Below are 12,559 nucleotides of genomic sequence, written 5' to 3' on the forward strand. Positions count from 1 at the left end.
CAATAAATATATGAGTATATATATCTATACATTGGTGAAGACAGCAAGAATCTGCCAGTGTGTCCTTCTTACTAGATTTCCTGCGTGAGAGAAAAAAAATATATATATATATATATATTTTTCTTTTTTCTCCCCTTTCTTCCTCTCTCGATTTTCCTTCCATTCTCCTATCTTTTCTTTTTCTATTACTAAAATAATGTTTTCTCCGTCTGGTTAGTGGGGGTGACGTTTACTTATTGAATCGAATTAGCTTTCATCTTGCCTGACCCCTCATCTTCTGTAAGCCTATTTCGAAGCTCGGCCATGTATTTCCCAAACCTCGCCAGGTCCGATGGAAGAGTACAGGAGAAAAGTACCGAAACGGCTTCTTTTACTGTTCGAACCCCATGTCATAGCCAAATTTGTTTTAAAAAGGTCTGACGGGGCAAAACCATCACAGGATAGCAACAAATCATATGTAGCAGAGATTCGTCTTTATAGTTGAGGAGTCTGCATCTTGTTTTATGTTCAAGTGACTTCCACCCAGGGTTTAATTCTTTTATTTGAAGTGGCACTAGTCTGGCCCATATCATGTTTTTAAATGCTTTCCTTCCCAGTGCTTGCCTGAGATAGGGCTGGGTTTTGTGCCCGATGTATGATGTTGCCAACCCGGGTGGCCCTCTTCCTGTTGCATATTCTGCTAGGTCGTTTGTTCTTGACACGCAAAAACATTGTTTGTTTATTGCGTTTTTAATCGCCAGATAGTTTATTGATCCATCCTGCCAGTTTTCAATTGGCATCCCCAAGGTTTCCACTGCTATTTCCTTGTAACCTTGCCATGGGTTGATGGACTCTAAGTAGATTGGCCTAAGCATACTTTTTAAACTTCCACCTGGGGCTATTAAAACTTGATAGAAGTATTTTGCATGTGTTCCCAAGCATTCCTTACTTTGTTGCTTTAGGCCAAACTCTAAATGAATTAGACTGTTACGGGTGTATTTGGGAAGTTTAAAAATGCGTTTATAGGCCAGGCATTGCACTTTATCCAACAATACCTCCATTTTACCTGGGAATGCCTGTTGTGCATACCCTGCAGTTGCCCTGATTTTTGCTTGTAATACTTTTCTAATGGGTGCTAACGTTGGACTCTGCACGAGCTCGTTTAATTTGCATATCGAAAAAATTGTTGCCTATGCTCTGGCCTTCATTTTGTGCATGTGTGATGTTGCTTTGCCAGTTTCACATAGCCAGCACCCGAGATAATTGTATGAACGCGTGGTATTAATAATTTCCTTACCCACGTGCCATTTCAATAGAGCTTTTTTGGGGAATTGGCCAAAAATGACTAATTTTGTTTTTTGAGCGTTGATTGTAAGCTCGTTGATTTCATTGTACTTATATAGGGAGTCCAGACCTCTTTGCAGCCCAATTTCTGTGTGGTCCATTACCACCAAGTCATCTGCTTATTGTAAAATTTGCAGCTTGTTTCTCCCGATTTTCGGGCTTACGAGACTTGAATTCAGAAGCTTCTTCCCCAGATCTGCTGTGTATCGATTAAATAGTGTGGGGGCAACTACACATCCCTGTTTTAACCCACGATTTGTCAGGCACTTTTTTGTTATGGAGTTGTCCGCTAGCTTTACTTGGATCCAGGTATTACTGTATAGTAAAATAATGGCGTTAAGGAGACCTGCTGGAATGTGCGAATTGCTCAGTTTTTCCCAGATCTTGTGTTGGGGTACCCCATCGAAGGCCGCTGAATAGTCAACAAAGCATGCAAAAACTGGTTTGTTGTTTTTGCAATTAGCTTGCTGGCTCAGATATGACATGTGCAAAAACAACAGTTGATGGACAGAATGCAAAACAATCTCATACATTAACCCCAGTACAGTAATCTGGGCCTAAATCCATCGTTTTTGTGCACTCCACACCACCCCAGTTCAGACATGGTGGCATGCAAATCAGCCTTGACCTTGTGCCTCATGGGAACAGTCCAGCCCGAATTGCCGAACCATGTCTTTCCTGGACCGGAATCAAGCATCCTAGGACCAGTTTCTGGCTAACAGCCGTCTTCAACCAGGATAGCTTGACTCCAGTGGTGTGGAGAGCATGGGACTCACGTCTGAGCATACCCATCCCACTCGGGTTGACAAATGCAAAAACAACAGTTGATGGACAGAATGCAGAACAATGTCATACATTCACCCCAGTACAGAGATTTGGGCCTAAATCCATCGTTTTTCGCACTACACACCACCCCAGTTCAGACATGGTCATATGCAAATCAGCCTTGACCCTGTGCCTCATGGGAACAGTCCAGCCCGAACTGCCAAACCATGTCTTTCCTGGACCGGAATCAAGCATCCTAGGACCGGTTTCTGGCTATCAGCCGTCTTCAGCCAGGATAGCTTGACTCTAGTGGTGTGGAGAGCATGGGACTCATGTCTGAGCATACCCATCCCACTCAGGGTGACAAATGCAAAAACAACAGTTGATGGACAGAATGCAGAACAATGTCATACATTCACCCCAGTACAGAGATCTGGGCCAAAATCCATCATTTTTTTGCACTCCACACCACCCCAGTTCAGACATGGTCATATGCAAATCAGCCATGACCGTGTGCCTCATGGGAACAGTCCTGCCGAAACTGCCAAACCATGTCTTTCCTGGACCGGAATCAAGCATCCTAGGACCGGTTTCTGGCTATCAGCCGTCTTCAGCCAGGATAGCTTGACTCCAGTGGTGTGGAGAGCATGGCACTCACGTCTGAGCATACCCATCCCACTCGGGGTGACAAATGCAAAAACAACAGTTGATGGACAAAATGCAGAACAATGTCATACATTCACCCCAGTACAGAGATCTGGGCCTAAATCCATCGTTTTTTTGCACTCCACACCACTCCAGTTCAGACATGGTCATATGCAAATCAGCCTTGACCCTGTGCCTCATGGGAACAGTCCAGCCCAAACTGCCAAACCATGTCTTTCCTGGACCTGAATCAAGGATCCTAGGACCGGTTTCTGCCATCTTCAGCCAGGATAGCTTGACTCCAGTGGGGTGGAGAGTCTGACCCTGTGTTCCCATGAGGCACAGGGTCAGACTGATTTGCATAAGGCCATGTCCGAACTGGGGTGGCAGAGTGGGCTAAAGATCGGTGATGGATTAAACCCAGATCTGTTGACTGGGTGTGAGTTTTTGATTGGTTCAGATGCTCCGTCCATCACCACCCCCTTTTGTACCACTTTGTTTGCCATAAGTTGGCAGGGTATGCTCAGACGTGAGTCCCTTGCTCAGTTTGCAACTGGATTCAAGCAAGCCGGGCTGAAGACGGCTGAAATGCCAGAAACCGGTCCTCGGAAGCTTGTTTTCGGTCCAGGGAAGGCATGGCTTGGCAGTTCGGTCTGGATTGTTCCCATGAGGCACAGGGTCAGACTAATTTGCATCTGGCCATGTCTGAACTGGGGTGGCAGAGTGGGCTAAAGAACTGTGATGGATTAAACCCAGATCTGTTGACTGGGTGTGAATGTTGATTGGTTCAGATGCTCCGTCCATCACCACCCCCTTTTGTACCACTTTGTTCACCATAAGTTGGCAGGGTATGCTCAGACGTGAGTCCCTTGCTCACTTTGCCACTGGTTTCAAGCAAGCCGGCCTGAAGACGGCTGAAATGCCAGAAACCGGTCCTCGGAAGATTGTTTCCGGTCCAGGGAAGGCATGGCTTGGCAGTTCGGGCAGAATTGTTCCCATGAGGCACAGGGTCAGACTGATTTGCATATGGCCATGTCTGAACTGGGGTGGCAGAGTGGGCTACAGAACGGTGATGGATTAAACCCAGATCTGTTGACTGTGTGTGAGTTTTTGATTGGTTCAGATGCTCCGTCCATCACCACCCCCTTTTGTACCACTTTGTTCGCCATCATTTTTGCAGGGTATGCTCAGACGTGAGTCCCTTGCTCACTTTGCCACTGGATTCAAGCAAGCCGGGATGAAGACGGCTGAAATACCAGAAACCGGTCCTCGGAAGCTTGTATCCGGTCCAGGGATGGCATGGCTTGGCCGTTCGGGCTGGATTGTTCCCATGAGGCACAGGGTCAGACTCATTTGCATATGGCCATGTCTGAACTGGGGTGGCAGAGTGGGCGAAAGAACGGTGATGGATTAAACCCAGATCTGTTGACTGGGTGTGAGTGTTTGATTGGTTCAGATGCTCCGTCCATCACCAACCCCTTTTGTACCACTTTGTTTGCCATAAGTTGGCAGGGTATGCTCAGACGTGAGTCCCTTGCTCACTTTGCCACTGGATTCAAGCAAACCGGGCTGAAGACGGCTGAAATGCCAGAAACCGGTCATCGGAAGCTTGTTTCCGATCCAGGGAAGGCATGGCTTGGCCGTTCGGGCTGGATTGTTCCCATGAGGCACAGGGTCAGACTGATTTGCATATGGCCATGTCTGAACTGGGGTGGCAGAGTGGGCGAAAGAACGGTGATGGATTAAACCCAGATCTGTTGACTGGGTGTGAGTGTTTGATTGGTTCAGATGCTCCGTCCATCACCACCCCCTTTTGTACCACTTTGTTTGCCATAAGTTGGCAGGGTATGCTCAGACGTGAGTCCCTTGCTCACTTTGCCACTGGATTCAAGCAAACCGGGCTGAAGACGGCTGAAATGCCAGAAACCGGTCATCGGAAGCTTGTTTCCGATCCAGGGAAGGCATGGCTTGGCCGTTCGGGCTGGATTGTTCCCATGAGGCACAGGGTCAGACTGATTTGCATATGGCCATGTCTGAACTGGGGTGGCAGAGTGGGATAAAGAACGGTGATGGATTAAACCCAGATCTGTTGACTGGGTGTGAGTGTTTGATTGGTTCAGATGCTCCGTCCATCACCATCTCCTTTTGTACCGCTCAGATATGACATGGCCACGATATTGTCAATTGTAGAGCAGCCCTTACGAAAACCTGTCTGATAATGGGGGAGGATTTTGATCTCTTTAATCCATTCATTTAGTTCCTTCAGTAGAGTACTGGCATATGCTTTCCCTTCGATGTCCAGAAGAGCAATGAGTCTATAGTTTTTTTGGGTCTGTGTTATCCCCTTTCTTAAAGATTGGATGCCAGAAAGATCCTCGCCATGAGTCTGGTACTTTTGCTTTTAATCTACATTCAGTGAACAGTTTGGAGAGAATTCTACCCCAGTAAACTGGATCTTCTCTAATGATTGCCCCTGGAAGGCCATTAGGCCCAGAAGCCCCTTCTCTTCTTATCCTTTTTATCACTTGTTTGACTGTAGGACCATCTTGATCTGTACCAAGTGATCCCATGGAAGCATCCGTGTCTGTATCTTCACTAAATGCGCGTTGGACCTCATTGTCTGTGATAGCTGTGAAACTACTATTATTAGCACCTTCAATAGTTAATGTCACAGCATTACACTCACTCCTTCCTACTGGAATTTTCCCAACACTACCTATTCATAAATCTGCTTTGGCTCTTGTCACAGAAATTACAAATGGTCCAGTGTTCTTTATAGTTCTTGTGTTCGTGAAAACATATGGTACAGAAATATTGTCCGGTTGATACTCTTCCCATTCCCATTTAATTCCTTTAACTTGAGTGTAACCATCTTAATCAGGTTAACACTCTTTATTAAGATGATAGTTAGTCCTGTGTAGGTATCACTCCCTGCAGCAGGTTGAGTGCAGGGAGGAGGAGCAGACCTGAACTGGGAGTCGGGAGACGCCGACACACCGGACCTGTGTTTCTGTGAGCCGGAACAACACTACTGCCGGTTTGCGGGTTGGGGTCGGCATCGGAGGGCCTTGCCGGAAGCGGGCGCCGAGACGGCAGTGAAATTGAGCAGGAGCCCGGAGACATCGAACAGCTGTTGTGGCAGCACCAGAGGTTAGGGTCCGCCGTTTGCATCGCCGGATCCTTGGGAGCTGAGAAGGTGACCGAGATTCCCCTCCCCACTCAGGTACGGTGCAGATGAAATTGTGACTTCCTGGCCTGGGCTGGGCTCCAAAGTGCCAACCCTGAATTGAAGTATGCTGTGGGTGTGACCTGCTGGTAGCGGACTGGTTCTGAAACGCAACATTAGCAGACGTGTTTGGAGTGAGGATCTGCGGAGTACTACATTCTATTCGTGACTGCGGCCCCCTGGTGACTGCTGGATGATAGCGGGTGAAAACATATGGAGGTTGGCGGCTAGTGCACTGGTGCAGTGACAGCGGCCTGAGCACTGAATGCCTGGAGTGCTATATTCTACTTAATGGCTATTTGGAATACATAATGTGGGCACAGAGAGTGGAGCGTATATTGCTTGCTGCCAGCACGTAACAGAACTGGGAGTAGACCGCCAATCCAGCATTGCAGATTTTCTCTCCCCTTTTTTCCTGGACTGGAATGGGGGTGGTGCCATTGTTAATCCATACCACACGTCGTCAGGAGCTTTATTGGGGGCATTTTCCAGCGGGCGAGGACTCCAGGTCCTAGGAACCAGCGGGGCCACGACAGCGGCCTCCTACCCGCCCCTCCCACCACCGGCGGCTATTTCACAGCTCGCGACACCAGCTCCGCGGAACATGCACGCGCGCCGGGCACCCGTCTGAGCACATCTGTGCAAGGCTGGGCGGGCCCTACCTCTTGGATTTGTAATTCTACTATAAAAACTGTGAGTAGCCGGACAATATCAGAATTACATAGTTTACCTCCTATTATTAGGCAACACGGTCATTGGCACATGCTACCCTAGAGTTTCAGTGGTCGTGATACTAATTAATGTCATTTTTTTTATTTTAGTCCATCAATAAGCTTTTTAACAAATTTTAAGATACATTAAGGATTGATCAAGTGATTAGGATATATATGTTGGTTATTATACCCTACTATTGTACTGTTTTTGCAATAATAACTGGACCCAAGTATGATTTCTTAGGTGACTATTTTAAGGTGTTGGCTATTGTAACATTTTTGTATAGGGGTATTTGTGTACATTCTCTAAATTCTCCTTCATGCTACTATTAGTATTAGTAGCATTTAATATATTCTGTATAACGGGTATCTTGTACAAACATTACTTAGCGAATTATAAGGTTAGCATTTGGCCACTGGGGGTCCTTTGGTTCCTGCTACATTCTACCATATTAAACACAACATTATTAACATGTCGAAATGTAAACTACAAAGAGGAAATAAAAACGTAGTTGAGCCCCCAGGTTCCACCATTGATTCTTATCTCGTGAAGGCGGTTAGCGCCATTAGTGTTGAAATTGATAGGGCAGAACGCCGCCTCTCATTAGGATTAGGTAGTGTATCTGGCCCTGTAAACACGATAGATCCACAAGTAGAGCCAAAACTCAAGCCTTTGCCCCTATTATGAATTTTGTAAGTCCAGACCTTGTTCTGGATCCCCCTGAACTTAGAGAAGTCCATTGTTTACCGTCATCCAATGGGTCACCCACTCCAAAAAGGAAAAGGAGCTGTAGGAAAATCCAGCAAAAACGATTGGTAAAGGTACAAAAGTCCCACTCCCTACTCCTACAGGGGAGCAACCCTCTAGCATAGGGATATTGTGTGATGTGCAGGTTAATCAGATCATAGCTGCCTTAACTCTTAAATTAGAAACATATTTCAAATCACTCCATGATAAAATAGATAAACTAAATGGAGGCATTCTTAGACTTAGTGGGGTATTTAACCACCCCAATGAGCTACCTAAAGAAAACACAACTAGGCAGCAGGAAGGATTACAGGGGGCAATAATATAGGAACATCAAATGCTTTAGGTGTTGCATCTGATACCCCTAGGAATGGGAGGGCTAGTGAAGTGACAAGTTCCAATTCCAGTGTACATGTCACAGAAGTCAATACAGCCCCTTTAGGCCAAAGAAAGCAAATGACAAGGAGTAACTATCCCTGTGATGTAAGAAATGAAGGTACTAGAAATATGGCGACTATACTGGTGACCAAAAATCAGACATAGAAAGAACCAGAGGAGGGAAGACGTAGTAGATCTATTAATTTACCCCCGGAATGCTGCGCGTTCGTGGCAGTATTGGTGAATGTCCCCCCTCTTAGTCCGTGTCAAACGGAAACAAAAGCATCCCTTAAAAATAAAATGGTGCACTGGCTAAATCGAAATTGTGGCTATCCTGTTAATCATGCAGACCAGATCCTTACGACGAGAAGAGTTAATTGGATTGGCCCTTTAAGGAAATCAACAAAGGATGACTGTGTCATTATTAATTTTAAGAACCCACATTATGCCAGGATTTCCTTGGACAGAGCTGCAGCTCTGCCAGATAACGATTTTAGCACCTTACTACTCCCACTTGTTTTTTTCTATAGCCATCTAAAATAAGTACTATCTACGGGAGTAGATCAGGAATGTCTTAGAACCAATTGGGCAATGCCACCTCAGTTGCATTTTGCCCTCCCCATATATAATACATTTCAATCACTCAGTACCCTTGAGGAGAATGATTGACAAAGTCTTGCCCGCCATACAGAAGGAACGATGGACCCTAAGGGTAATGGTCAAACAAGGGGTAGAGAGGCCAGTAGGACAGGGGTTAGCAGGACAGGTGCCAACCACATTGGGGGTCACAAATACATCTGTCAAAAGGGATTTAAGTAAAGAGCTAGGGGCAACCCTTGAGGAAAATATAGGCCAACCATTAGAAGAAGATCCTCCTCCCCAGGTTATGATGCCCACAATTGATGAGATCAGGGATGGCCAGCTTACAACGACTCAGTCAATCGATAACATAGGTAGACCCATAGTTAGTGGGTTCACTATAGCCTCTTGAAATATAGACGGATTGGCAAAAAAAGGGATATGTTAAGATGGACGGATTTTCTCTAAAATTATGATATAATTTGCCTCCAGGAAACTTGGTGCACAGATCATGTTAATTTTGAGGGGTTTGTTTCCTATGATCTACCTGCATTGCGTTCTCTAGCTGGCAGAGCAAAGGGTGGGCTGCTAATACTTATGTCAACCAATCTGCCTTTAGAAGTTAAAATGTTTACTAATGTTGGGTGTCATTCACAGGTACTCTGGCTACACCAAACAAACGGCCGGGATGTTTTTTTAATTAACTTCTGTAATCATTTGTGTGATTGTACACGCTATAAAGTAGTCGCAGAATTGGAGAATGTTATTGGTAAATTGGGCACTGAAGAAGATGTTAACTTTGATATAATTTGGGTCGGAGATTTTAATACGCCAACATGGCCTTTGTCAACGACCAATGTTTGCGGGTTCAGGAATGATATAGGAGATGATTGTGTGCACTTTCCACAGAACCCCTATGGAGATATATTAATGACTGTTCTGGCTAAACTTGATCTGGATATAATGCAGTGTGCAAGAGATGGGTCTGGGAAATAGATTCCAACTTTCACAAGCAGAAATGCAAATACAATCATCGATCATTTATTGGTTTCTGCAAATATTGTTCCCCTTTGTACCACCCCTCAGATTGAAGAATCACTACTTAGTGATCATAACTGCATTATTATGCACTAGCTGTATGGGGCAATAAACCCCCAGTAACACAAACTAGAGTGAGCAACATCGCTCCGTGTAGACCAAATGGCACCAGAATAAAATGGAAAGGGGTCAACCCAGATAAGGTGCTAAAAAATATTGTCTCTGAATGTTTTACTGAGATTTTCAAGAACTTGGATGTTAATACTGAACCAGCACAGATTTAAACGAATTTTTGTAAAATAAATGGAACTATTGATACTATCTTGACAACGACATCCAATAAAAAATTCACCCAGAACAGAGGATGGTTTAATCATGCTTGTACCTTCTCATTGAAACAGTGAAAACAAGCACTGTCTAGTAGCAACAGGGATATGATGCTTGTAAAGAATTTAAGATTGGATTATAAATTAAAATTAAAACAGAGGAATAGAGAGCTCCAACAGGAGGCCTGGGACAAACTAGCTTTGGCTGCAGATACATCAAACAGCCAGCTGTTCTGGGAAACAGTTAATTCTCCTTTTTTTTTTAAATGAGGTAGTCCCTTAATTGACGTCCCATGTAAGTAGTGAGGCATGGGTCGTACATTATTCTAGTATTTTCAACCCAGGAAATGTAACTACAAATGATTTTATCAACTCAAGTATCTGGGCTATTGTACCTCTAAATATTACTCTAGCTGAGGTAGTACACGGAATTAACAGCAGTAAGGGAGGGAAAGCCCCGGGCCCGGACGGCGTTCCAATAGACGTTTATAAAGCCATACCTGACCTTTGGGGACCCATATTAAATAGAGTTTTTAACGCCGCTGTAACGGAGGGGGCCCCCTCTACCTGGGGCGAATCAATCATTATTCCCATTTATAAGAAGGGGGATAAATCTGAAGCCAAAAACTATCGGCCAATTTCTCTTTTAGATTCATCTATCAAAGTTATGAGTAGGGTCCTACTTGTCAGGCTAGAGAAGTGGGCTAAGGACAACGGGATTTTAACACAGACACAATATGGTTTTAGGAAGGGGCGGGGAACCCTTGAACAGTGTATTAATTTAGAATTATTAATTGGAAAATACACATGTGCTAAGCAAGGGTCCCTTTTTCTATGTTTCGCTGACCTCAGCAATGCATTTGATTTAGTGTATCATGCTATACTCTGGCCGATTTTATTAGATCCTGGAGCCCCAGAGTCCATTATTTATTTTTTGGCATGGCTTTATGAAAAATTATTAACATCAGTAGGGTATGGTCAAAGGGGTGAGTGTACCCCTAAATTCAATGTTAAATGTGGCATCCGACAAGGCTGTGTCCTTGCTCCATTGCTTTTCACACTTTTTATTAACGAAGTCGACGCAGCACTTAAACTCGTAATGTCGGATGCACCTCAGGCGAAGGGCCAGGATGTGCCGGTTCTGCTTTACGCAGATGGTGCCATACTTTTATCTAGAATGCCTATAGGCCTACAGCGGCTAATAGATACTTTGCTGATTTTATCAAGGGGAGGAAGTTGCAGATCAATAAGACTAAAACATATACTATGTTCTGTGGTCCGAGGCCGGGGAGAACTAAATCCTTTTTTATAGAGGGGCATAAAATACAAACTGTGGATAAGTTCTGTTACCTAGGGATAACTTTCTCTGGTGATGGTAAATGGTCGCAAGAGATGACGAACGTCCGGGCTAAGATGGCAAAAAGTGTACACGGGGTCTTTAGATTTGCAGCAAAGCTAGGGGAACGTCGAATTAAAGATATGATGCATATCTACCAATCTAGATGTACCTCGATCACACTTTACGGTGCGGAGGTATGGGGTCATCACTTTAATGGTGAATTGTAAACAGAGGAAAATATGTTTCTTAAAAAGCTGCTCTGTTTACCTACTTTGGCGTCAATTGAATTAATTGATAGTGAAGTGGGGATTAATGATTTGACGGACTTAATTGCGCTCAGACCATTATTGATCTGGAGATCAACATGGCTGAAGGAAGAGACTTTATTTAATAGAATGATTATTAAAGATTGCCTCCGACTAGATAACTGTTTTAAGATTCCCCGGCTCAATTACATAGCACATACTTTTAAGGATTTATTTAAATCAAGCATCTTGGATAACCCCAATGGAGTAACAGAACTGCCCAAAGTAGAAATAAGGAATACGTTTCTGTGGCATAGAAAGAAGGCACGCCTGAGAAACATAGGGCAGCAAACAACCTGCCAGTTCTATTACTCCTATTTAGATTTTTAGGGTTTCTAAACCTATTTGAGCCAGGTAACCAGATCCTCGCACCGTTTTGTCCTTACAAGATTGAGACTAGGCCTTGTTCATCACTTGGCAGCATTTCCCTGTGTAAAACAGTATCCTGTTTCCCCCTGTCCATGTGATGGATGAACCAAACAAAGCACTTTGTACTTTCTCCTCATATGTGATTTGTATTTGAACCTCCGTATTGTTTTCTGAAAACCCTTGTTTAAAAAATATTGCACTTTGACTATGGAAGCTGCTATGAATTTGTTGTTTACAATGTGAGAGCCTGATATTTGTTTTTATACTGCAACATTCATTCTGAGATCAATTTATGCAAGAAAAAGTATGTTGTTTTAAGCTGTATTAATAACTATGACTGTATTCCATTTATTTAATGCATTGTATTGGTTTTTAACATTTGTTTTTTAATTGTGCTTTTATGTTTTTTTATCTGAACCGAATAAAGCTTATCGAATCAAATCGAATCAATAGTTAATCCTTCCAACTGCCGCTTTCTTTGAAGCAATCAGAAGCGCAAACCAAGCTTGACATGAACCATTGTGCGACAAAGGAAGATGAATAAAAGGTGTTCCCCCTTTCTTCTGGTGAGCAGGTATCATCCCACACACCCAACAGTCGGTGGTATTTGTGGCAATATGCATGTGATGCAACATCTGAATAACTGTGTTATTTAGGTAGGATTGTCAATGCTTCTGCTCATGGTAGGGAAGCGTAAAGTAATGATGCTCAACTGGTACAGGAGTAGTGGCAATCAGCAATTGTCGAGCAGGAGTCACTTTCTCTACGAACCAAGTTATTAATGCTACAGCCACCATAGCAACAA

This window comes from Lissotriton helveticus, chromosome 2_1 (genome assembly GCF_964261635.1).
Source record: "Lissotriton helveticus chromosome 2_1, aLisHel1.1, whole genome shotgun sequence".
NCBI lineage: Eukaryota > Metazoa > Chordata > Amphibia > Caudata > Salamandridae > Lissotriton > Lissotriton helveticus.